Source organism: Bos indicus, chromosome 10, assembly GCF_029378745.1.
Source record: "Bos indicus isolate NIAB-ARS_2022 breed Sahiwal x Tharparkar chromosome 10, NIAB-ARS_B.indTharparkar_mat_pri_1.0, whole genome shotgun sequence".
Lineage (NCBI taxonomy): Eukaryota > Metazoa > Chordata > Mammalia > Artiodactyla > Bovidae > Bos > Bos indicus.
This window is the reverse complement of record NC_091769.1, coordinates 44085004-44112155: the sequence shown is the minus strand read 5'-3', so window position 1 is coordinate 44112155 and position 27152 is coordinate 44085004. Positions and strand designations below refer to the sequence as shown.

The window sequence follows — 27152 nt, the reverse complement described above, 5'->3', positions numbered from 1 at the left end:
TTTGCAAGAAATTAAATTCAAACAATGCACAAAGGTGAAATGCACAAAGTGAAAATCTCCCATAATTTTACCTTCCAGAAATAACCATGGCTGATGTTTCAGTGGTGTGCCATTCAAAATGTGATCCACAGACCAACGCTTTGGCCTGGAGCTGGTTACAAATGCAAAACCTCAGCCTCAATCAGCTCTCACATTTTAATAAGGCCCCCAGAAATCTGTATGGATATCAAAGGCTGAAAAGCCTTGGCCTAATATATAGTTCTCTAGATATTTTTTTCTTCTAGTTGCTAGCATTTTTCAGCACATTTAATTTTTTTTTAATTTTTACTGATTTTGTAAAGAAAAGACATATATGAATACAATGAATCAGGGAGAATGAAATCAAAATCCTTTACAAATGTAAGTAATTCATTTACTGGGATCATATGCAAATTTTAAAGGTGTTAAAAACCCATACATACCCTGCATGTGTGCTAAGTCACTTTAGTCATGATTCCACTCTGCAATCCCATTGACTGTAGCCTGCTAGGCTCCTCTGTCCATGGGATTATCCAGGCAAAGATACTGGAGTGGGTTGCCATTTCCTCCTCCAGGGGATCTTCCCAATCCAGGCATCAAACTTATGTCTCCTGCCTTGGCAGGTGGGTTCTTTACCACTAGTGCCACCTGGGATCGGGGATACACACCCTGCTGCTGCTGCTGCTGCTGCTGCTTCTGCTGCTAAGTCACTTCAGTCGTGTCCGACTCTGTGTGACCCCATAGATGGCAGGCCACCAGGCTCCCCCGTCCCTGGGATTCTCCAGGCAAGAAAACTGGAGTGGGTTGCCATTTCATTCTCCAATGCGTGAAAGTGAAAGTGAAGTCGTTCAGTCGTGTCTGACTCTTAGCGATCCATAGGACACTACATATAGTAGCAAACAATCCCAGGACAGGACGCACTAGAGCTGTGGTTCTTCACCATCTGGAGGTCACACTGCCAGCCCCACAACCAGAGTTTCCAATTCAGTAGAATGGCTGGGTGCTGGGTGGTGGGAGGGGCGGGGGTTAGGCCTAAGAATCAGCATTCTAACAAGTTCCTGGGCAATGCTGATGCTACATTTCACCAGGGCTTCAAAAATAAAGATGGTTTTATACTATACATACATACATACTATATATAGTACTCTGAACCTTGCTTTTTTTCAATTAATACTGTATCTTACAACCTTTCCATGTCATCCACATAGCATTACAGCATTCCTCTTAAGGGCTGCAAGTTCAGAGATTTTTGGCTAATATAATAATATATGCCAAATGACAAAGAAGGGAATCACCAGCATCTTCAGAAGAAGGACAAGCAACCCCAACACTGGAGTTATCATTTTCAACATTAAATAAGCAGCCTGTGTTTGAGTCTATAGATAAGCAAAGGTCTGAATGGACCAGGAAAGTGATCAGCATTGTGCAAGTGCCACTAAAGACACATGAGAATCTATTAACAAACTTCTATATTTAAAGCCAAGAGTCAAGTCAAGGTCTTTCTATGAGGACTTGGGGAAAAGAGTTGTATCCTCAACTGACATGGCATGCTCTCAAATTTCTCAGCTCAAACTTCTGAGGAGTAAGGTATGGTATGACTTACTAGACTGGCTTTGTCCAATCTTCATCTCATGCCAAGTCCACTCTGAAAATAAACTTCTTATATAAGGGAGCTGTGATGCAAAGGAAAGATATCCTCCACCTTCTCAAAGCTGGTGGTTGGTGAGAGGCCGTCTAAGACCCATAGTCTCAGGCTTCTTAAAATCCAACCATCCACAGATGCTATGAACTTGGTTAAACACTTGGCAAGATTAGCCGGGACATCATGTGAGCTGTAATCACACTGTGTTCTTCTGGGGGCCTTCCAGGGCATAATCTAAATCCTCTGTTCATTTCTCTTTGAGGACAGAAGAAGTATCACAGGACAAACACATACCCAAGAAGCTTCTCACACAGGAAGCTGCTAATGCAGCCTTTCATTGCTCTGACTGGTGTCATCCCAAACCCTACCATGTTGGCTACATTCCTAAAGAGTTTCACAACTGCTTTGCCAAGTGGCAGATACTGCATTTGGGCAGAAAGGGGAAGACTATGTCACTGTGAGAACTTGGTATCCACCGTCCATCCCACTTGCCTTCTTTGACACAGAGGTTGGAAAGCTGAAAGATATGTTCTACAGGCTCCTTGTGGCCAGGGTATGGTTTGCAAATCAGTCCTGCCAATAGATACATGTGTGGGAGATTTGGAAGATGGACATAAGGGTGGGACTGTTTTTCCTGCTGCTTCTACTCTGCTGTTGGCAGATGGGAGCTATTCCTCAGCAGTGTCCCAGGGTCCAGGGTCCAGGCTCCAGCTGTGTGACTGCTGAGGGGCTATTCTGGTGGTGGTGGTGGAGCTTTCTGGGTTGTTTGATTGCAGCTAAGGTTATGTGTTCAGTCTAGTCCATGAACTTCTAGTCACATCCTGCTCCTGAGTAGCAGTAGGAGGTAGAGGGTGCTTCCCCTGGCAGGTCAGATAGTCATTTGCTCTGGGGGTCAGCCGGGAATCCTGGCCTGGCAGCCCCCTTTCCAACCTTCCCAACAATTTTGAGGTCTTCACAAAGGCATCTTGTCTGTTGAGTATATGCTGGTTGCTGTTTCTCTGACGAGGGCCAAAAATCTAGTTTGTCTTCTTTCTGATGTCACTCTCCATAAATTTCTCAGGTAACTCAGGTGCCAGGACTTCTCAAATTTCAGTCACAGTCCTGAAGAGGTCAGATATCACTCTCCAACAATTCTGAATGTACTGAAATCCAGGATTAAATTTCTTTCTGCTTAAGAAAGTGGATTGCGTTTCCCATGACTGAACCCTGACTCAGATCCTAATTTAAATACAAGTCCTGAGTTTTTCTAGGTAGTTTCTAAAACTTTTCACACCCTCACTGTAGTAGGGCTAATGTTATTATTTTTATTTACTCCTTATGCTAAACTATCATTTTGGCATTTGATGTTGAAGATAACATTTTTAAATGAAAATGTTTGCTCTTTTCATATTTTAACAAAGATTTATTAGATGTCCTTTATGTTCAAGGCTGGAGAAGGCAATGGCACCTCACTCCAGTACTCTTGCCTGGAAAATCCCACGGACAGAGGAGCCTGGTAGGCTGCAGTCCACGGGGTTGCTGGGAGTCGGACATGACTGAGCGACTTCACTTTCACTTTTCACTTTCATGCATTGGAGAAGGAAATGGCAACCCACTCCAGTGTTCTTGCCTGGAGAATCCCAGGGACGGGGGAGCCTGGTGGGCTGCAGTCTATATGGGGTAGCACAGAGTCGGACACGACTGAAGCGACTTAGCAGCAGCAGCATGTTCAAGGCATTATACTAGACACTCAAGCACTACGACAACACGGCACTCCTCATCAGGAACTGATTTTTGGTTGCTCTATCCATGTGGGCTGGGGTAAATTACTTAATCTTTCCAAGTCTCAGTTTTATCATCAGGATGAACAGAGATACTAAGAATTACCTCTAGAATTGTTCTAAAAGTTACCTGAAACATAGACATATCCAAAACAATATGGAGTACATTAAAGGTGTTCAATAAATCTCAATGCCCTTCATTTTTCTTAAAACATGTAAAAATGAAATATTTATTAAAAAATAAATTTTGAGTAATCTTCCACAGTATTTGCCTGTCATTTTCAAATCAAATTTTGTCATTTCCCTGATTCAAATCCTCTAAAAGTTTCTCATGGTACTTAAAGAAAAGTTCAAATTCCTTGCAAGCCTAGAAGATCTTAACACCAAGAACTTCCAGATGTACAAGCTGGATTTAGAAAAGGCAAAGAAATCAGAGATCAAATTGCCAACATCATTGAATCATAGAAAAAGCAAGGGAATGCCAGAAAAACATCTACTTCTGTTTCGTTGACTACACTAAAGCCTTTGACTGTGTAGATCACAACAAACTGTGGAAAATTCTTAATGAGATAGGAATACCAGACCACCTTACCTGTCTCCTGAGAAACCTGTATGCAGGTCAAGAAGGAACAGTTAGAACTGGACATGCAAAAAAGGGCTGCTTCAAAATTGGGAAAAGAGTACATCAAGGCTGTATTTTGTCACCCTGCTTATTTAATTTCTATGCAGAGTACATTGTGTAAAATACCAGGCTGGATGAATCACAAGCTGGAATCAAGATTGCCAGGAGACATATCAACAACTTCAGATATGCAGATGATACCAGTCAAATGGCAGGAAGTGAAGAGGAACTAAAGAGCCTCTTGATGAGGGTAAAAGAGAAGAGTGAAAAAGCTGGCTTAAAACTCAACATTCAAGAAAAACTAAGATCATGGCATCTGGTCCCATCACTTCATGGCAAATATATGGGGAAAAAGTGGAAACAGTGGCAGATTTTATTTTCTTGGACACAAAACCACTGTAGAAGATGACTACAGCCATGAAATTAAAAGATGTATGCTCCTAGGAAGAAAAGCTATGATAAACTTAGCATATTAAAAAGCAGAGACATCACTTTGCCAACAAAGGTCCATATAGTCAAAATTATGGTTTTTCTAGTAGTCATGTACAGATGTGAGAGTTGGACCATAAGGAAGGCTGAGTGCCCAAGAATTGATGCTTTCAAACTGTGGTGCTGGAGAAGACTCTTGATAGTCCCTTGGACAGCAAGGAGATCAAACCAGTAGATCCTAAAGGAAATCAACCCTGAATATTCATTGGAAAGACTGATGCTGAAACTGAAGCTCCAATACTTTGGCCACCTGATGCAAAGAGCCTACTTATGGAAAATACCCTAATGCTAAGAAAGATTGAAGGAAGGAGGAGAAGGGGACGACAGAGGACAAGATGGTTGGATGCATCACAGACTCAATGGACATAAGTTTGAACAAACTCTAGGAGATAGTGAAGGACAGGAAAGCCTGGTGTGCTGCAGTCCATGGGGTCACCAAGAGTTGGACACAGCTTAGAGACTGAACAACACATTCCCGTTATAATTGTATTGAGCCTATTTCTGTTTAGACAGATTCTCCCACTTAGTAAGAATTTTTGTGGCATGCCTGAATTTTACTATTCCCAGGGATTCTCAATGAGCAGAGATGGAATAAAAGCTACAATTCTGACTCCCTGGGGAAAAAAACGGGGTATGAAAAAACCGGCAGAGTCCTTCTTCCAATCTGCTCTGTGGCAGTTCAAGCTTTGTTCTAGAGACATGAATTGAGGAGCCCCTCCATGGTACCTGGAGGGAGTATGTGGCCTAAGGCCAAATGTGGGTGTGAGTTTCTTCAGTCCCCATTACACCATGTTGCTCAGGCTGGCTCCAGAAAAAGGGCCTGCATCCTGTCCTCATGCCATGACAAAAGCCCCAATCAACATTTCAGGTGGATAGTAAACAGCTCTAGGGAACATGTGGATCTGAGCCCAAAGTAGGCAAAACCATATAATTCTATTGGAGGCAGCATCTCTTTTATGTCAAAGAAAGCACTAACCAAATTCAGATGGCCAGCCCTGGCTAGACATGTTTTTCCTTTCTATACTGAAATGATCCCCATTCTACAGTCTCTGAAACTTCCAACTCCTTTGACAAATGGCAAGAGTTGACATTCCCATCACCATACTGCTTGCCTTCTGGTATACCCAGGGAAAAGCACAATTATAAGCTTGATTTGAACAAACAAATTAAAACATAATACAAATTGGGGCCAGTTCCTGGGAAAATAAAAGGGCCTGTTCTGCATATGCCCTAATCTCTGTTACTGATTTACTGGCTGAATGGCCCACTCCAGAAAGCATTTGGAGAAGCCCACATGCCAGAAAGCACTCTAATGCTTTTCAGTTTTCAATCAAGTGACTTGGAATCTTCCTTTGACAAAACACACTTATTGTAAGCTGGCCACTTATCCCAACCTAGGACACAACTTATCTGCAGCATAAGGGCTATAATAAAATCCAGCTTGAGTGACAGAGAAAACATGAGCTAAGGGAGCTCAACTTGGAATCCAGATGTTGTTAACTCATGTAAAGTATCTGAGTCTTTTATATTTTATACTTTTGCAAACAGTAGGTACCTAATATTTCCCCCCTTACCTTTCAAGTGCTGTGCCTATAGGAATGCAATCTGCAGAGTACTTTTTTAATTAAATGGTCTTTGCATGAACCCAGGTGACACTCCCTGAAACGTGAGATTTGGGCTTTAATGGATAAACCCCAATCCCAAATATTCACTCTGTACTTCTAGTCTTAAACATGTAGTTTCACAGGAGTTACCTTGGAAAACTATGCTTTCAGTATATTGGTTGGAGACCCATTTCCTGAAGGTTATGATATTTACATTCAGCGGGGTGAAGGAAACTACTTGCGCTCACCTGCACTGTGACTCACCACTAAGACTACTCTTACAACTCCTCCTAGATAATATCTGGCACCCTCTAGGCACTGTTTTGAGCACTTAGCATGTATCATCTCACTTAAGTCTCACAATACCACTATACAGTAGATATTATTATTATTATTCCATTTTAACCATGAGGCATAGAAAGTTCCAGTAGCTCATTCAGGAGTATACAGTTACACGTGGTGGAATCAGGATTTGAACATAGGTAGGACACCAAGCTATCCCCAACTGATACAGTCACTATTTTAAATATGATGCCATTTTACCCTCAAGCACCAATAGACCCATGGAAGATATACACATGTAGATCATTACAGTCCTGGATTTTTAAACCAATGTTTGCTTCCTAGCAAACATTTCCTACACAGCAGGAATGCACATACACAGTAGATATAAACTAAAAGAATACTGGATTGGATAGCTCCCTCTTCATATCCTTTCCCAGTTTTATTAGTGTTTGTTCTCTGCCTGGCCATGTATTTTGCTCCTCATAAGTCTCATTTTCAGGGGCATCTTCAGTTATTCATTCTCAATTGTTTCATGAATACACACATATTTGTCAACCTTGTATCCGGGTGCTGGGCTCAGAAAATACGGCACTAGATTTCAAAACACTACTATTATTTCATTTTCCTGTTATTTTCCCCCTACTTGTCACTTCTTCCTTTATAGTTTCTTGGCTCTATGTCTTACTGTCCATTCCGCCAACTAAGCCCTGATCACAGCTCACGGGGCAGTGTTAACAGCCTTCTCCCTGCACTCCACTCCCTCCAAACATCCTGCCTCCTGCTACCAGACTCCTCTCTGTTATATCACTCCTCCCCCTCAAGTAGAGACAATTCATTGCTGATCCTATCAAAATCTGAACTCCTTTGCCTGACTTGTAAAGCCTCCATAATCTCACCCCACCCTATCCATTCAATTTTGTTTCCCACAATGTCCTATACATACCCACTGAACCAATCAGGCTATTATCTTAACTGTAGAGGCAGCAACCTACATGCCTCTACAATGACTATTTTTCCCACCTCATATGACCTCCCCAATGTTTAAGTCACCAGCTAGCTAAATTTTACATATCATTCAAAGGCCCAACTCAAATCACAATCAGGAATTAAACATTCTCCACTGCTGCAGCACACCCTGATCACTTCTTTTTCTTACCTTCTATTACATTTACAAATTAACTGTAAATTAAATAACAAAGATTATGGGCTAACCTCTGTTGAGCACTAACTATGTACCAGGTCTTGTTGGGATACATAGTTTTGTTATAAGTAGCTTTTCTAATTTTATAGATGAAGAAACACAAGCACAGGGAAGACAGTACAATTCAGCTTCACACCTGATGGTTTGTTAATCATTTCATTTGTGTCATACTCCTCTGCCTAAACTAGCTTTCCACTTCATTGAGAGCAGAGACTAAGATTCATATTTATTCCGTGTCTTCCACACAACTAGTGGAGTCTGCATGCATTGTGAATCATCAGGACTCTTGGTTGGTTGGTTGTACATACTAATGTTATGCATCTTTTAAAATTCCTACCCTGTAAGAGTGGCACCACTGTTTATATAAGGTGCAAATAAATACTAAACAAACCTTTTAGAGAACAGCAATGAGTGGTTTGGGACAATTCATAGTCTACAGAAGGCCTTAAGTGATTCTGTCTAACTTGCCCTTACTGCATCTATCCTTTATATGCTTAGAAACACATTAAAGATGAGAAACCATGGGTGAGTTGTCAGCAATCAATGACAAAATGAATTAGAATGTTTTGAGGGTTGCAGGGAAGGTTATGCATTCTATCCTGGTCAAGAACTGGATCTTCTGTTTTTATTAAAAATCAGGAGGCAGCAAGATTTCCCCAAGTAACCAAATACTTGCACCACAATGTGATGGATTTTCCCCAAATTCTTCTAGCACTTTTTTTTTCCTTTAACAACTATAACTGGTATAGACAGAACTTCAGCAAAGATAAACAGCACAACAAAGACAGGAAAAGATTATGACTTAGACTGAAGCTTTAATACTTTTAAAGTCATAATTATTTCTGATATTCAGCATAGGCGTAATTTTCAGTTTCTCATTTCTACACCCACTCCATGAAGAGCACCACATGGAAGAATTCCTGAGATTCCTCTCCCTCTTACTTCAAATCAAAGTTTCAACAAAAGCCAAAATAAAAGAAAAAAATTTATTTCAAAGTTCTTATATTGGCTCAAGTGCAATTCATGAATTCCTGAGCAAACTCTCATAATCAACAAAGAAACAAATTTTTAAAAACAACTTATCAAATAAGAAAACTTAAAAAAAAAAAAGAAAACTTATCTTACCAAAGTCATCCTAGTTGAGTTTCTACTGACTACTGCTCACTCTCCCTGATGCCAGCACTTTTCTTAACTTGAAAAAAAAAAAATAGATAAGAAGAAAGAAAATCATTCATGTATCTTGTCTCTCTATGTAATTTCTTGACACCTCAGCTTCAGCTTATCAGGATTTCCTTCATTTTCTTTCATTTTCCTATCAGGATTTCTTTCAGATTCCTTTATCAGGATCTGAAGCCAGATACATGGCCATATAATAATTCCAGTTTTAGAGATAAGCTTCCAAAAAGCATTCTCTTGGAGAATTCAGTTGTCAAACTAAAATTACTCACAGAAAACAGGATTTCTCATTAAATGACAACATTTTATATATTTCTCCCTAATTACAAAAAAAAAACAACCCACCAGCTGACACTGGATAACTTGGAACATATTCCTCCTCCCTCTTTTATCAGTCTTTATCTAATTTCAGTTTTTAGACCCAAGTAAATAGTTTTTCAACAGTAGGTATTAGGTTTTGCACACACCTTTGGAATCACATTTAAAACTATTATTTTTTACATTTTGAATAGTCTCCATTGCTCTCTGCAAGTCATTTTGTGTGTGTGTTTCCTTATACAAATTCATCTGTTGATCAATTGGACAGGAAATTCAGATACTTTTTTTCAAGAAAAGGCCATGCAAGATATATTTACAGCCTCCTTGTAAATCTGAAAATCAATTTCTACAGCCTTTGAACATAAACGTCATGTTGGGTGAATATGGAATTCTTGAGACACAACCTTGCCTTCTGGAACAGTTCTCAGGGTTGAGAAAGTCTGAGCCCAGCTTGATGTTTATTTCATTAGTAACCTGTTCACATCTATCTAAATGCCTGAAAGATTCTTTCTTTAACTTGGAAACTCAATATTGATATTTTAAAAGATATGCCTCTATATGGGTCTGGTCATTTTAATTTTGTCTCAAATCTCCAGCTTATAATAGTTTTCTTCTGACATGTGTTTGACTGCTGTTTCCAGTATTTTGTTCCATTTCTTCACTGGGAATAAATGTAATTCTCAGATTAGATCTGTGTTTGCTGTCCTCTCTCTCAACATTTTCATCTTGGTCCTTTCCCTTATTTTGTCTTCTACTTTACTGATTTGATTTCTGCTATGTCTTCTCTGTATTCATACAGGTGTTTAATTCTATTATACTTTTAACTTATTTGCCCTCATTTCTCATTTCAGCCTTTGCAAATCTTACTTCATCCCAGTCTGTTTTCTCCAGATGGCCCCTGACTCTGATCTTATTGTGGCTAGGCCTTCCCACATCTTGTTGAGACAACCAAAAATATGTCTGCTAAAATGTTTCTCTCCTTCCTGGAGAAATTTATTTTCAGTGATATAATCTCACGTCAAGTTTTAACAGAAAGGCTTCCTTTCCTTTATCTTGCAGTATTCTGCAAGATTTCCTTAGGCCCTTTTGGGCATTTTTCTGTCTCTCTGCAAAAGAGAACAGTATGTTCCAGCCTGGCACTTGCTAGTGGATAGTCCTGATGAAGTCTTTTTTGTCCCTCAATTTCCTCTTGGGCACAAGTAAAGCGGATCTGAAGGGCACACTGACTCACAGAAGTGCCTACCTCCTTTTTCAGGATCTGACAGATATTTAGCTATTGCGGACAGCAGAAGGAAATGGCAACCCACTGGAGAGAGAATCCTATGGACATCTCTGGGCATTAGATTGGGGCTCTTGCTCTAAGTAGGAGACACTAGTAGGAGATGACAGAGTCTGCTGTCCTATTTTAAAGGGTAGCACATAAAATCACATGCCCTCCAAGCATGCACTGACCTCCCCGTCTTCTTGTCTCTCTCCAATTTACAGTACTTAAAAAAAAAAAATTATTTATTTGGAGGACTCTTGCAAAATCTTCATTGCAATGAGCAGGTTTGGTTGCCCCACCACATGTGGAATCTTAGTTCTCTGACCAGGAATTAAATTTGCGTCCCTTGTGTCAGAAGGTAGATTCTTAACTACTGAGCCACCGTGAAAGTCCCTACAGTACTTTTTATTTTTTTTTAAATTTAAATTCATTTATTTTTAATTGGAGGATAATTGCTTTAAAATATTCTACAGTACTTTTTATTACACAACTAGCCCTTCCAGGACACAACCCACCTCTACTTGTCTCCATCTATATCCTGCCTGGCTGTGGACTGGGAGCCATAGTCTTTTAAGGGATATGGGAGCAGAAATTGATGGGTTGGGTGGGAGGTTTGACTCTGGACATGACCCTGGCTGGCTCAGAAGGCAGTTTCTTCCCAGCTGGAATGTTTGCTTTTCTGGCCGGTATATCTCCAAGTTCCTGAAGTAGTTGGGAGCAAATGATGGGAGCCAGGGATACTTGCTTTCTGTTCTCCTTCAGCACCAGCTGGGCTTCTCTGGTTCAGTTTGTGAGCCATGCATCTTGTAATCTTGAGAATATGCTTCTCAATCCACCCCATTGACAATTACAGTAGTAGACATTCCCTATGGATTTAAGCACATGGTCTTTCTCCATCTTACATTTACATTTATTTTCCTTCTTTTTTTCCACTCTTTCTGTGCAGTTTCATGGGTATTTTAGGATGAAACATCTCAAATATTACCTGTCTCCTCATGATGACCAGAGTAGTTTGTAAATAAAAAATTGTAATATTGCTAGCTAAAATGTACAGGTAATCCATAATAGCATATCTACATTAGGTTTTGAATGCAACACAAGGGAAACACAGAGAGATTTTCCCATCCCTTACAGATTCAAAGGACAGAGATAAGGATGTACTGTAGAGCACAGCGAACTCTACTCAATACTCTGTAATGATATCTATGGGAAGAGAATCTAAAAAGGAGTGGATATATGTATATGTATAATGATTCACTTTGCTATACAGCAGAAACTAACACCACATTGTAAATCAACTGTATTTCAATAAAAATTTTTAAATTAAGTTAAAATAAATTTAAAAAAAACAAAGGACAGATAAATCAGTAATTACGCTAATAACACCATAATGGCTCATGCTTTAGGCAGAGAGACAGTGAAAGCTACAAGATGCAAAGCGATCATAACCTTTCCAGACCTAGGGGTAAGAACATTCTCTGAAGTTGAGAGTGTTAACAATTTAGAATGGGTGAAATCAGTCCCCTGCAAAAGTTACTCCTGAGATTACAGTGTTTCCCAATTCTACAGAAAGGAGAACAGCTTGTTCATTCAACTGAAACAAGAAAATTGAAGTGTTTCTCAATACCCAAAAAAGAGCCAGTTTGATCCATATACATTCTTAGGATTTCAATGTTGCTAATGTCACTCAATGTATAACCAAGGAAAGTGCATATTCTCTTGATGGAAGAAATAATGAAAAATAGTTAGTCTGTTTGGACTCTAGAAAAGGGGGAAGCAGAGAATAGGAATCTGTCGGTGAGTTTTTAGCCGTGCATAAAAGACAGAGCATGTTCCGGATCTGAACCAGGCAGAATTGTTCTGGCTAGCTTAACAAGCATTGCCATTCTTCTGGCAAGTACATCCCCGTACTGGAAAAGGAGATGATCAGAACTGATGACTCTATTACTAAAATCATCGAAATCCTTTATTCTGAGCCAGTAAGCAAGTTCTCACTTTCCATATGAGGCTTTCTCCCAGTTGAGGGAAAAAATCTGGGCAGGAAGAATGTGGCTTTAATGCTGAATAGAAAACAGACCCTAATTCTGGAGTTCAGTGTTAACATCTTGACTCCAGCCACAGTCATTTGATATGGAGAAATGACCCAAGCTGTGAGAAAAATATTCCACATGAATTTTTTGGGCCTGTTTTTCCTATGTTCAAATGCCTTCTGTGATCCCCCATTGCCTTCAAACTCAATTCCAAATTTTGAGTATTACTCTCAAGATGCTTCTCAAACTTATCCTCCATACTTTATTATTCTGGCCCATCCCGATGCCTTCCCATGCATCTACATTCATTCCCTCTTCCCTACCTTTGATCATACTTTCTCTTCCTTGGAATGCCCTCTCTCTCTTCTTCTCCACTAACCAAAACCTCATTGGTTCCAGGGTAAGTTTAAGTCCACCTTTTTCCATAAAAACTTCTCCTGCTACACTAGACCCACTAGTTTCTGCATTTCAGATATACTGCCTAGCATTCTGAGGCTTAACTCTTCCTTTCTAGTCTTAAATTATCATTGTAGATTCCTACTGACTTCATTATTACTGCATTCTCTTCTCTATTATCTAAGCTGAATAAAACTGTATTACATAGTGTTTAACTATTTGTGTATGTAAAGAATCTGCCTGCAATGCAGGAGACCCAGGTTTGATCCCTGGAAAGACCCTCTAGAGAAGGGAATGGCAACCTACTTCAGTATCCTTGCCTGGAGAATCCCATGGACAGAGCAGCCTGACAGGTTACAGTCTATGGAGTTGCAAAGACTTGGACATGACTGAGCAACTAACACCACTACACTACCAGTCTCTCAAATTTCTAAGGCCAGGGAAATTTCTGAACTCCCTTCTGAACTATCCTTACCGTGCTAATCATAGTGATGCCAACAAACAAGCACCCAAGAGTTTTCTCTAATGAAATGAAATTTAAATCAGTCCACATTGTTAAAATCCAGACCTGGGTGTGATCTACTATGAGTCTCTTTGCAGTGAAGTGGGTGGTATTCTCTGTCTTTCCTGAGGCAGAGCATGTGGCACAGTGATTAAGAGTATGGGTTCTGGGTTCAGGGAATCCCTGGATTCAAATCTCTGCTCTTTTTCCTCCACATTCTTATGGCAAGCTTATTCAATTCTCTAAGCCAGGATATTCTCATCTCTAAAATGGGTAGTTCAGAGGGCTTTGATTAAGATGAAATGAGATCATGTCAATGAAGTGTTTAGCACAGCACCCCACACATGGAAGAAAAGTTCCAAGGGATACTTTTATCTGTGTCACTCCTTGAGAACTCTGGCATAGCTCCAGGATAAGAGAAATTGTATTGCCTAAAATCTGAAGGCTTACTGGGATAAAAGAAAAAAGTAATGAAAGCATCAAAATTAGCCATCACACTAGGACTATCAGTCCTTGGTAATAAGTGGGAGACAAAGATGCTATCAATTCACATGTATGTGGCTGGAAGAGACAGAATAAGGGGAGAGACTATTGCTCTAGGAAGGCAGAAAATTCCCTGAGATGTAGCCCAAAGCCCATGCCCTAACTGGGGACATCACCCCAGAACCAGCCAAGGAGGTAGTTGAGGAGACTCCAGATAGTGTCTTCAAATGGAATGGATACTGGTTCCAACCTGTTCAAGTTTCCTCAACCAAAGGGTGTGTCAAACAGGAAAAACAAGACTCCTTCTGGAAATGGGAAGTGTCGTGCTCACTTACTGGCCCGACCGCTCTAGAGGGTCAGAAGCTGTAATCACTGGAGCTGAGCTGTCAGGTTCAGAGTCAGCTGGGGAAGCAAAGGAGCAGCAGTGGTGGTAGCTGCTTAGGGCTGGAGCTGGAAACTGCAGCAGACACTGACCACCGGCTGGGTAGAGATCGCCTTCACTGGAAGCCTTTAAAATGAAATGGGGTATGAAGACAAACCAAAGTGAAACTGGGAGGTAGGTGGCTGAGAGCCACACAGAAGCATGATTTAAGGCCAAGTCCTGATTGTCCTTAATGGTATGGCCCCAGAAAACTGTGGTTGTAGATAATTATCCCAGAGCTGGGGAGCATAAGCACACCACTGGCAGGGTGTGATCCCAGGCCCTCGCTTTTTCCCACTGCCTCCACTGTTGGTCTTGGTGCCCTCATTTGGATGGCCTCCAAAATGACTTAACTCATTATACTTAATTTGAAAATTATTTCCCAAACTGCTCAAGGGTATCAACTCATAAGTGTTCTAGAGGTAGCCATTAGGTCTTATCGCATGTAGGGGCAAATATTCTCCCTACAGAAGCATACAGTACGTTATTCTTAATGAATTTGGTAACAGACTTAAAATACAATCTGGGGATTAACTTGCTAAAGTGGTTAAACAAAGATTCTTGGCGCCTGAGTGCTTGAGTACTAAGGACATTTCAAAGATTCACACGACTCCAGTCAAACCAAAAACCTGGGTGAGGGGAACCGGGCTGCTCTGAATTCTTGGTGGGGCTGTTTCAGCTGTGAGTCTATATTCAAGTGAGCTGAGGACAAGACTCAGGAACTGAAAAGAAAGATCCCTGCTTTTTATCCTAGAACAACTATTTCTCTCAGGGCTAAAACCATTCCTTCAGCAGTCAAGCAAAAGAAAGGGGTCCACAGACCACCCAGATATTCTGAAATTTCACAAGCATCTTGGTGTAGTTCTTCAACCTACACTACTCTGGACCCTGGGAGGCCCTTTGGATCTCGTAAACTGTGTCCTCTTATAGGAAATGTTCTTATATTAGTTCCTGGGTAATTTCCAGGAACTTACTTAAAAAAAACAAAAACAAAAACAAAAAAAAAAACCTCTTACTATTTGAATGTGGATCTCCCAGAGCAATTTTCTCAGATTCTTATTTATCTACCATTTTCCATCACCATTGTTTTCTTTGCTGTTGTTATTTCACTTACTGGGAGGTTTCTACAACTTTATCTTTTGAATCTTCTTTTAACACAAATATTTTAAAATTTCAGTTTATCATACCTTCATTTTCCAAGAGTTCTGAATGCTTTTTTAAAAATTAATGAGCATTTTATACTGATAATATAATTTTGTTAGGAATACATAATAAAATGTATATGCCTTTAATAACAGAGCTTCAAGATATACCCAAAAAAATGGACTGAATTAAGGAGAACATGGCTGTACAATTATATCAAGAGATTTTAGCATCCATCAGTATGCAATTCAGAGAAAAATGAGATAAAACATCTGCAGAGACACAAAAGAGATGAACAACACTATCAATCACCGCCTAATTGACATTTATGAAACACATCAACCAATTGCAGACTATGTATTCTCTTTAAGTGTACAGAGTACCTTCACAAAGATAGGCCGTATGCTGGACAATAAAACAGGTTAATATGCTTTTATTTTGTGTATTTTGTGGCCACAGTAGAATTAAATAAGAAATCAATAACAATATAATATCTAGGAAAACCCCAGATACCTAGAAGTTAAACACCCTCCTAAATAATTCATGTGTCAAAGACAAAATCATAAAGGCAATTAGGAAATATTTTGAGTGGGATGAAAATGAATTCAGCTAAAAGAGCTTTAAAATGTGTGTATAATAAAAGGAGAAAAAGTGTAAAAATCAGAGAATGTAATAGATAAGGACAGAAATTAGTGGAGTAGAAAACAGATAAAACAGGAACTTATCAAAGCTAAAATTTGGTTTTTAAAAAGAGCAACAAAACTGACAAAGCCCAAGCCAGATTGACTGAGAGAAAGAGAATGCAAGTCACTAAAATGATGGTAAAGAGGGGGCTTATCACCACAGATCCTACAGGCATTTAAGGATAAAAAGAATAATATGAAAAACTTAATGCCAACAAATTCAACTATTTAGATTAAGTGAAAATTCTTGGAAAATATAATTTAATTTACCAAAATTGATACAATTAGAAACAGAATATCTGAATTGTCCTTTATCTATATAAAACTTGTATTTCTTACAAAAATCCTCCCCAAAATAAAACTCCAGGTGCAGATTATCTTAGTGGTGAATTCAACAAACATTCATTGAAGAAATAATGCCAATCTTACACACACATCTTTAGAATATAGAGGAGACAACATTGCCCAGCTTATTTTATGAAGCCAGAATAACTCTAACACAAAAAAACAGACACAAAAGTCACAGAAAAAAAATTAAAGACAACTATCTCTCATGTACACAGATAAAATTTCTTAATATTAGCAAATTAAACTCATAAATATTTTAAAAGAATACTACATCATGATCAAGCAGATTTTATTGCAAAAATCAAGATTGGTTTAACATTTAAAAAGTGAATATAATTTACCATGATTATGTAATTAACAAAATAAAGGAGAAAAACCATTTCAAGGTATGAAAAAGTATGCAAAATTCAACACCTATTGATGACTATAGAAAGAAAAAAGGAAACTCACTACAACCTGGGAGGCAGGGAATTTCCTCAAACTGATAAAAATCATCTTAAAAAAAAAAAAAAAAACAAACTCTACAGTTAACATCATGGTGGTAAAAAACTGAATTGTTCACCCCTAACCAGTCCATTCTGAAGGAGAGCAGCCCTGAGATTTCTTTGGAAGAAATGATGCTAAAGCTGACAATTTCTGCAAAATAGTTTGCTGGGACTTTGATAGGAATTTCCTTGAATCAATATGGGGATATGAGAGTTGGACCGTGAAGAAAGCTGAGTGCCGAAGAATTGATGCTTTTGAACTGTGGTATTGGAGAAGACTCTTGAACTGCAAGGAGATCCAACCAGTCCATTCTAAAGGAGATCAGTCCTGCGTGTTCTTTGGAAGGAGTGATGCTAAAGCTGAAACTCCAGTACTTTGGCCACCTCATGAGAAGAGTTGACTCATTCTTCGCAGAAGACTTCACAAAAGACTCTGATGCTGGGAGGGATTGGGGGCAGGAGGAGAAGGGGACGACAGAGGATGAGATGGCTGGATGGCATCACCAACTTGATAGACATGAGTTTGAGTAAACTCCGGGAGTTGGTGGTGGACAGGGAGGCCTGGCGTGCTGCGATTCATGGGGTCGCAAAGAGTCAGACATGACTGAGTGACTGAACTGAACTGAATTTTTATATATTATATATTTATAGCTAATGATTTAAATATAAACTTTCAAAAAATTGAATTTTTTGTAGTGCCATAAAAAATAAAATAGGAGTAAATCTAACAAAATATTTCTAAGACCTCTGCACTAATAACTATAAATCATTGCTGACAACAATGATTGCAATGATTGCAACTGCAATAGAAAGATAAATAATATTCATGGACTGGAGGACTGAACATGTTTATTATGATAGCAATTATCCCCATATTGATTCAAGGAAATTCCTATCAAAGTCCCAGCAAACTATTTTGCAGAAATTGACAAATCCATTATAAAATGTAAATAGAATTACAAAGAACCTGGAATAATCAAAGTACTTTTTTAAAAAAGAAGAATAAAGTTGGAATATTTAGATTTCTTAATTTTAAGAATTACTACAAAACTACAATAATAGTAAGAGTTTTATAAATCAATAAATGGAATAGAGAATTCAGAAATAAACCTATACATATATGATCAAATAATTCTTGACAAAAGTGCCAAAATGATTCACAGGGCAAGAAAAATCTTTTCAACAAATACTGCCAATATCATCTGGGTATAGACATAGGAAAAGAAAAAATGAATATCAATCCTTATCTTACACCACACACAAATGCTAACACAAAATACTGAATCACAGACCTAAATGTAAGACCTTAAAGTATAAACATTATCAAAAACATATAGGAGAAAACCTTTGTGATCTTGTAATAGGCAAAGGCTTCTTAATACTCACAAAGCATAAATTACAAAAGAAAGAAATCGATAGACTGAACTTTTTCAAATTTAAAAGTTTCTGCTCTTCAAAAGCGGAGAAGGCCATGGCAACCCACTCCAGTACTCTTGCCTGGAAAATCCCATGGACGGAGGAGCCTGGTGGGCTGCAGTCCATGGGGCTACTAAGAGTCGGACAGGACTGAGCGACTTTACTTTCACTTTTCACTTCTATGCATTGGAGAAGGAAATGGCAACCCACTCCAGTGTTCTTGCCTGGAGAATCCCAGGGACGGGGGAGCCTGGTGAGCTGCTGGCTATGGGGTCGCACAGAGTCGGACACAACTGAAGTGACTTAGCAGCAGCAGCAGCAGCAGCAGCTCTTCAAAAGAAGCAGTTAAATATGCAAATACAAGAGAATATTTACAACCCATATAAAAGGTCTGTATCCAAAGTATATAAAAAATTCTTATAAATCAATATCAAGACAGCCTACTTTTAAAAGTGGATGAAAGATGTGAACAAGCATTTCACTAAATATGACATTCAAATAGCCAGTAAGCACATGGAAAGATATTCAACATCATAATTCATCAGGAAAATGAAAATTAAAACCGCAGTGAAGTTTTACACACATATTAGAATGACTACAATTTAAAAGCCTGACCATATCTAGTGCTGGAAGGGTTGTCGAGCAACTGGAACTCTCATACACTGTTGACAGAATGTAAAAGTACAACCACTTTGGAAAACAATTTGAAATGATCAAACACTTACCAAACAACCAGCCATTCCACTTTTAGATATTTACCAAAATGAAATGAAAACAAATGTCTATGCAAAGGCTTAAACATGTTCACTGCAACTTTTTTGGTAATTGCCCAGAATTAGAATCAACCCAAAAGTCCATCAACATGTGAATGGGTAAACAAGTTATAGATATCCATATTATTGAAAATATTCCAGCAATCAAAAGGAACAAACTGTTGATAAATGTAGTATCATCGAACTAAAATGATCATGCTGGAAGAAAACAGACGAAGAAAGAGTATCTGTGTGACTCCATTTACTTAGAATTCTAGAAAATGCAACTTACACTTTCAGTTAAAAAAAAATCATGGTTACCTGGAGATATGGGTAGAAAGAACAGAATTATGAAAGAGTCTGAGGAAACTTTTAGGATTGATAGAAATATACATTTTCTTGACTGTAACAACAGTTTCATGTGTGCTACAAATTTCAAAGTCAAACTGTATATTTTAAATATGCAGTTTATTTTCCATAATAATGAAATAAATTTATAATGTGGCAAGAATAAAACCAGAAACAACCATTCTAGTGGGTCAAAAAATTAAAATAGCATTTTTTTCTTTTTCACCAAATGATAATATGTGTTAATTTTCTAAGAATGTTAATTACACTTTTCTTCCTATTTTCCAACTGTTCCTTACATTGTTTCCCATCTTTCAGTTTCTTTTTTTCCTTTTTATTTTGGTTTCTTTTTAAAAATTGTCATTCTTTTAATTTCTGGTGGAATGGTAGCTTTAATTTTGGTTGATTGGAAGCTTTGTGTGTGTAGCAAAAGATGAGCTTAATCGCAAGTAGATTTCTTCATTTAATGATCTAGCAGAGATCCAGCGTTTTGTTGGGGAATCCTAAATATCAGTTTCTGCAGGTCAGTTCTCCTGGGCTTGCCTGTCTCCCTAGAGAGGAATCCTCTGGCCTCCTGCTCCACGTTTTGACCCTGGCTGCCAGCATTCTGATATCAAGTTGGATGAGGTGGTAAGATCCTTCTGCAGCTCCTCCTTCTTGTTTACAGACTGCCCCCCGCCCCCATCTCACTACCACCCCACGTTCTGTCTGAAGCTCCCAAGTTCTGAGCCACTCACACCACACGCCTTGAGGTAGTGTAGGATCCCTGCCTTTGGCTATGATGGGGAAGGTCAGCTGCACAGACTAAGGGAGGGGGTAGTTTTTGCTAACCTACTCACAGCTCTAGCCGCTTCCCTGTCTTCAGAAAAACCTGTCTAATTCTCCAGCCTTTCTCCAGCACAAATTAGCTGGCTTTAAACACACATTCTGCTTTCTCTGTTCCAAGCTAGATACCACTTCCTCTTTTTTCTATCTTCCAAAAACGTATCTTCTCTGCTGTTGTTTCTTCTTCTATTCTCATTATGCTGGGTTTACACGTATTTTATTCCTTCACTGTCATTAAAACTGAGGTTTGGTTGGAGCAGAGATAAATATTAATAGTATAACTGCTCCCTAATGAAACCTCAAGGAAAAAATGATTTTAATATTGAAGTACAAGAGATTATTGTGGGCAGAGAATCAATACACCCTCTTCAAAGGCCATCCATGTGTCTGGAGGAGAGCAAGGAGTTAGAAGCCCAGAAGCCTGCCTGTGTGCAGCATGCTCACTGGGAATTCTCACTGATACCAGTTTAAGACTATTGTTAAGAATTTCTGGCACTGTCAACACCACTTTCTGTTTCAACGTTTCCCTAGAGCCTCCCAGAATCTTTCCTGTGGATTCATTCTGGGCATTTATTTTTATTATTTGGGGAAGGGGTCATATATTTTTAATGTGGAAACAGCAAGGCTTTTAGAGGCAGAAGAAATATTTTCAGTCAGTTGTTGTTAGTCTCTCAGTCATGTCCAACTCTTTGCAACCCCTGGACTGTAGCCCACCAGGCTCTTCTATCCATGGGATTCAGGCAAGAACGCTGAAGTGGGTTGCCATTTCCTTCTTCAGGGTATCTTTCCAACTGAGGGATCAAACCCCAGGTCTCCTGCATTCTTTACCATCTAAGCCACCAAGGAAGCCCAGGGTAGTATTCTTTACTAACCAGCTAACAGAATGGAACTGAGAAAATTCATATCAGTTCAGTTCAGTTACTGAGTCGTGTCTGACCCCTTGCGACCCTCTGGACTGTAGCACACCAGGCTTCCCTGTCCATCATCAACTCCCAGAGCCTGCTCAAACTCATGTCCATTGAGTTGGTAATGTCATCCAACCATCTCATCCTCTGTCGTCCCCTTCTCTTCCTGCCTTCAATCTTTCCCAGCATCAGGGTCTTTTCCAATGAGTCAGCTCTTTGCATCAGGTGGCCAAAGTACTGGAGTTTCAGCTTCAGCATCAGTCCTTCCAATGAATATTCAGGACTGATTTCCTTTAGGATTGACTGGTTTAATTTCCTTGCAGTCCAAGGGACTCTCAAGAGTCTTCTCCAACACCACAGTTGGAAAGCATCAATTCTTCAGGACTCAGCTTTCTTTGTAGTCCGACTTTCAGATCTATGACTACTGGAAAAACTATAGATTTGACTAAAGGGACCTTTGTTGGCAAAGTAATGTCTCTGCTGCTGTCTAGGTTGGTCACAGCTTTTCTTCCAAGGAGCAAGTGTCTTTTAATTTCATGGCTACATTCACCATCTACAGTGATTTTAGAGCCCCCCAAAATAAAGTCTCTGTTTCCATTGTTTCCTCATCTATTTGCCATGAAGTGATGGGACTGGATGCCATGATCTTAGTTTTCCGAATGTTGAGTTTTAAGCCAACTTTTTCACTCTCCTCTTTCACTTTCATCAAGAGGTTCTTCAGTTCCTCTTTGCTTTCTGCCATAAGGGCGGTATCATGTGCATATCTGAGGATATTGATATTTCTCCTGGCAATCTTGATTCCAGCTTGTGCTTCATCCAGCCTGGCATTTCGCATGATGTACTCTGTGTATAAGTTAAACAAGCAGGGTGACAATATGTAGCCTTGACATACTCCTTTCCCTCTTTGGAACCAGTCTGTTGTTCCATGTCCAGTTCTAACTGTTGCTTCCTGACCTGCATATAGATCTCTCAAGAGGCAGGTCAGGTGGTCTGGTATTCCCTTCTCTTTAAGAATTTTCCACAGTTTGTTGTGATCCACACAGTCAAAGACTTTGGCATAGTCAATAAAGCAGAAATAGATGTTTTTTTAGAACTCTCTTGCTTTTTTGATGATCCAACGGATGTTGACAATTTGATCTCTGGTTTTCTGGCTTTTCTAAATCCAGCTGGAAGTTCACGGTTCACATACTGTTGAAGCCTGGCTTGGAGAATTTTGAGCATTACTTTACTAGTGTGTGAGATGAGTGCAATTGTGCAGTAGTTTGAACATCCTTTCGCATTGCCTTTTTTGGGGATTGGAATGAAAACTGACCATTTCCAGTCCTGTGGCCACTGCTGAGGTTTCCGAAAGTAGAGAAAACCACCAGACCACTCAAGTATGACCTAAATAAAATTCCTTGTGATTATACAGTGGAAGTGACAAATAGATTGAAGGGATTAGATCTGATAGAGTGCCTGAAGAACTATGGATGCAGGTTTGTGACATTGTACAGGGGGCAGTGATCAAGACCATCCCCAAGAAAAAAGAAATGCAAAAAGGCAAAATGGTTTTCTGAGGAGGCCTTACAAATCACTGAGAAAAGAAGAGAAGTGAAAGGCAAAGGAGAAAAGGAAAGATATACCCATTTGAATGTAGAGTTCCAAAGAATAGCAAGGAGAGATAAGATAGCCTTCCTCAGTGATCAATGCAAAGAAATAGAGGAAAACAATAGAATGGGAAAGACTAGAGATCTCTTCAAGAAAATTAGAGATATCAAGGGAACATTTCATGCAAAGATGGGCACAATAAAGCACAGAAATGGTATGAACCTAACAGAAGCAGAAGATATTAAGAAGAGGTGGCAAGAATACACAGAAGAACTATACAAAAAAGATCTTCATGACCCAGATAACCATGATGGTGTGATCACTCACCTAGAGCCAGATATTCTGGAATGCGAAGTCTAGTGGGCCTTAGGAAGCATCACTAGGAACAAAGCTAGTGGAGGTGATGGAATTCCAGTTGAGCTATTTCAAATCCTAAAAGATAATGCTGTGAAAGTTCTGCACTCAATATGCCAGCAATTTTGGAAAACTCAGCAGTGTCCACAGGACTGGAAATGGTCAGTTTTCATTCCAATCCTGAAGAAAGGCAATGCCAAAGAATGCTCAAACGACTGCACAATTGCACTCATTACTATGGACAGGGCTAGTAGAGGTGATGGAATTCCAGCTGAGGTATTTCAGATCCTAAAAGATGATGCTGGGAAAGTTCTGCACTCAATATCCCAGCAAATTTGGAAAATTCATATAGAAAAGAGTAAAATATTCTTGTGAATACAGTTGATGTGCAGTAGGAAGAGTTTTCCTTTTTTTATTTCCAACTTATCCCAAACCAGGTAGTCTTGGAAGCAGTGTGTGCTGAAAAAGACATGGCAAATATTAAATTGTATTTTTATAGTAAACTAGCAAGGCAGGTTAGTACTGTCATGCCACATATTGTGAACAAGGAAATGAAGCTTCAAAGTGATTAAGTTACTTGCCCAATGCCACTCAGCAAGTCATGGCACAAATGAGACTGGAAATCTTGGCCTCTGGGTTTTCAACTTGTTTCTTCATCAGTCAGCCTTTCTTTCTTTCTTTTTTTTGTAAAGAAACTTGACTTATAGCTCAATCTCCAATTCCATTTCCTAAGAAGGTTACACTGGTAAACCAAAAGCAGAATGGCCCAGATGAAGCTTTTCTTCATTTATAGGCACATTGTTCTGATGAAGCAATTCAGAAAACACACACACTGATATCCAGCAGTGATCTTCACCTCTCCATTGCCAGCACCCAGGTAGGTGGGATCTACACATTTGATCTCAATGAACAATTGCTGCACATAGGTCCAGAATAGGGGGAAGGCCCAGCCCAAAGCCCCAAACTCAAGGATCCAGCTCCTCCAGAAGCCAGTTCAAGCAGGCACATGCCTAAGAAAATCCTTGCCAAAGGAAGAGTCACTGAGACACATAACCACACCCTCATCATCCTTCCTTATCACTCACAAGGGTCCTAATCATATATCAGCTCATCTCCACTCACGACAACTCTGTGAGGCAGATATTACTGATACCATTCCACTTACAGATGAGAAGAGGACCCCGAGGTTCAGCGGTGTCACATGACTGCTTGGATCACACACTCAAGGGAATGGCGAGCTCAGACCCAAAGCCCAAGTCATGTGGATCCACATCCCATGTTCTTTGATTGCCTTGTGACCTTTCTTTTCTTCTTTCTTTTCCTCCCTCCTCGTCTCCTTCACTGCCTTCCTTCCTCCTCATCCTTTTAACAGAATTTCTTCTTATGAGTTTTATCATGAAAACAGGAACTGCTAACATTTGTTGAATGCCGTGTTCAGAACAGTGTGTGTTATTTACCTCACATGGATTTGTTTTTTACTGTTATTATCTTCAATATGTTGTTGGAAAAAGGCACTGGGAGGGAAGTAACTTAAACTAGGTCACCAGCTAGTAAGATGTAGAGTCTAGGACTTACACCCAGGCAGTCTGACATCGGAATTGACATTCATTACTTTATACCTTGCTTTATTTTAATGCAAAAGGAGCAAAAGCAAACAAAAACTTTTATTTTTATACTGACCAGCAAACTGATGGTAGGCAGATGTTTAACAAAACACAGTTCTCATCTGTTGGATATCTCCTCAATATTATGGATAAGCCCTTTCTCTGAGCTAGGTCTAGTTTTCATTTTTTTAAGACAAAATAACAACAACAAAAAAATCATTTGTAGTTCCTTTTATTTTCCATCCAGTATGGTGCTAAATGCCATGCAGGTATTATACACAGTGGCTTCAGGGCTTACTGTGAGATTTCTTCATTATATCAAATGTCTAAACAGTTCTGGTCTCTGTTACTGGGGATGTGGACACAAGGGTAGCAGCCTCTGACCCATAGCTGAACTCTATGGACACAACTGGAAAAAGGTTTCAGAGGTGGAAAGTTTTTGACATCTTTCATTACTTCTCCTGGAAAGAAATAAATGGGAGTAGTAGCATCTAATCATAATTCATGTAACCATAACTCCTTTGTCTCAACACACAAAAGTTCAGTGGTTAAGTAACATGCTATAGTCTAAGGGCAAAAATAAAGCAGCAAGCAACACAATTCCTAGACTGAGAAATTTCTCACAGAAATTCGTTAAACAATACATGCCCCAGTTGCTGCAATAGGTGTGCTTTATCTTTCTGGGAAAGGAATTCACAGATCTTGTGTGGCTTAAATATACATGTATATTCTTAAAATTTGCTAATTCCATTGGTTTCCCATGAGAAAGGGGAAAAAAAATCATTATATAGCATTAGGGAACTTTGGATCCGGATCCATTAAAGAAAATTTGAGCAAGGGGGTTCTACTAGCTTTCATGCAAACTATGTTTGAGAGAGGACTTGTTTTTCCCTCCCAATGTATCATGAACAAACACTTCTGCTGTTTAAATTTAAAAAAATAATGAATTACTAGAGAAAAATGAAAAAGTAACAGACAACATACATATTCCAGTTTTTTAACATAAAATCACATAATCGTATTGCCATGGTTGTTGTTCAACCACTCAGTTAGGTCTGACTCTGTGACTCCATGGACTGCAGCAGGCCAGGCCTCCCTGTCCCTCACCATCTCCCAGAGTTTGCTCAAACTCATGTTCATTGAGGTTTTTAAATATTTAATCCTCAATTTCTGTACTTACCACAGACCACTAATCAACATCTCCAGAATCTACATCAGTTGAAAGACTGAACTTTGAATGTTGTTGTTTAGCCGCTAAGTTGTGTCCAGCTCTGTGACACCATGGACTGCAGCAGGCCAGGCTCTTCTGCCCTCCACTATCTCTAGGAGTTTGTTCACATTTATGCACATTGGCTTGGTGATGCTGTCTAAGCATCTCATCCTCTGCTGTCCCCTTCTCCTTCTGCCTTCAATCTTACCCAGCATCAGGGTCTTTTCCAATGAGCTTCTTCTACATGCCAGACTAGGTCAGTGTCCCCCATCCAGTCTCTCTTATGATCCACATGTATTTATTTTCTTTGTGGCACTATTATGATTAAGCATCTATGTAATTAGTAACTTCTAACACTAAGCTCTGTCTCTATTGTTTTCTTCAATGCATCCCAACATTTGTAATAGTTTCTGGCACATAGTAACTGCTCAATAAGTATTAATGGAATGAGTGAACACAGTATATATAAATTAATTCCGATGACTTGGGGAGACTCTCGTGATATAACACTGAGTGAAACAGTTAGGGTGTCAAATTCTACTAACAGAAAGACAAGAGTATTTAAGCTACCTATAGTATTCCTAGTACCATTTTTGTTGTTTAGCATGAACTTGTTCAAGTAATGTCACAAAAGCTAAAGATGAGCATTATCTGTCTAAGACTTGTTTTTCTTTTTTTAAAGGAGCCATTAATTGCTTTTTCAAGATATGTCTGAAGCGAGGACAAAAGCAAAGAACTTCATTTGGGAATTTGGTGTAGTGATAAAGGAGGGAAGAGAGAAAGCAGAAGTGCCCAGTGGCTTTTTCCTTCTGCGCTATTCAACAAGGCAGCCCAGTGTTCAACCCTAAAGAAGGTAAAACAAACAACGCAAAGAGGGAATTTCAGTTTCAGATAGGCTCTTGCCTATTGAGCTAGTGAGAGACAGCCTAGTCACTTCAAGTGGCCTCAAGAATCCAGGCCAGTATGAATTGGATTACAGGGCCTCAAGGAATTTCAGAATCACTAACAGTCATCTTTGAGAGATTATGAGAAGCAGAAAAATAATAATGGAAGACTGAGGAGAGTAAGGGATTGTCAGAGAAAGTAATATTTGCTCTTTGCTGCTACAGAGAACCAAAGCAAAACCAATGAATTTCAGTTATAAATAGATATGAGTGTCAATGAAAGGAGGGAAGTTATATGTGGAATCTTAAAAAGGTGGTGGGGGGCGGGTGTACAAATGAACTTATTTGCAAAACAGAAATAGAGTTACAGATGTAGTAAACAAACTTATGGTTATGG

General features: G+C 39.3%; 1 long non-coding RNA gene across 2 annotated transcripts in view; it reads left to right on the top strand.

Moving 5' to 3' along the window:
- Positions 1–27152, top strand: part of LOC139185241 (uncharacterized) — a 51236-nt gene that overhangs the window by 5776 nt on the left and 18308 nt on the right. For both annotated transcript variants that reach the window (XR_011568824.1, XR_011568825.1), the window contains exon 2: positions 26554–26724. This is a non-coding gene — a long non-coding RNA (uncharacterized lncRNA). The remainder of the gene's footprint in view (positions 1–26553; positions 26725–27152) is intronic.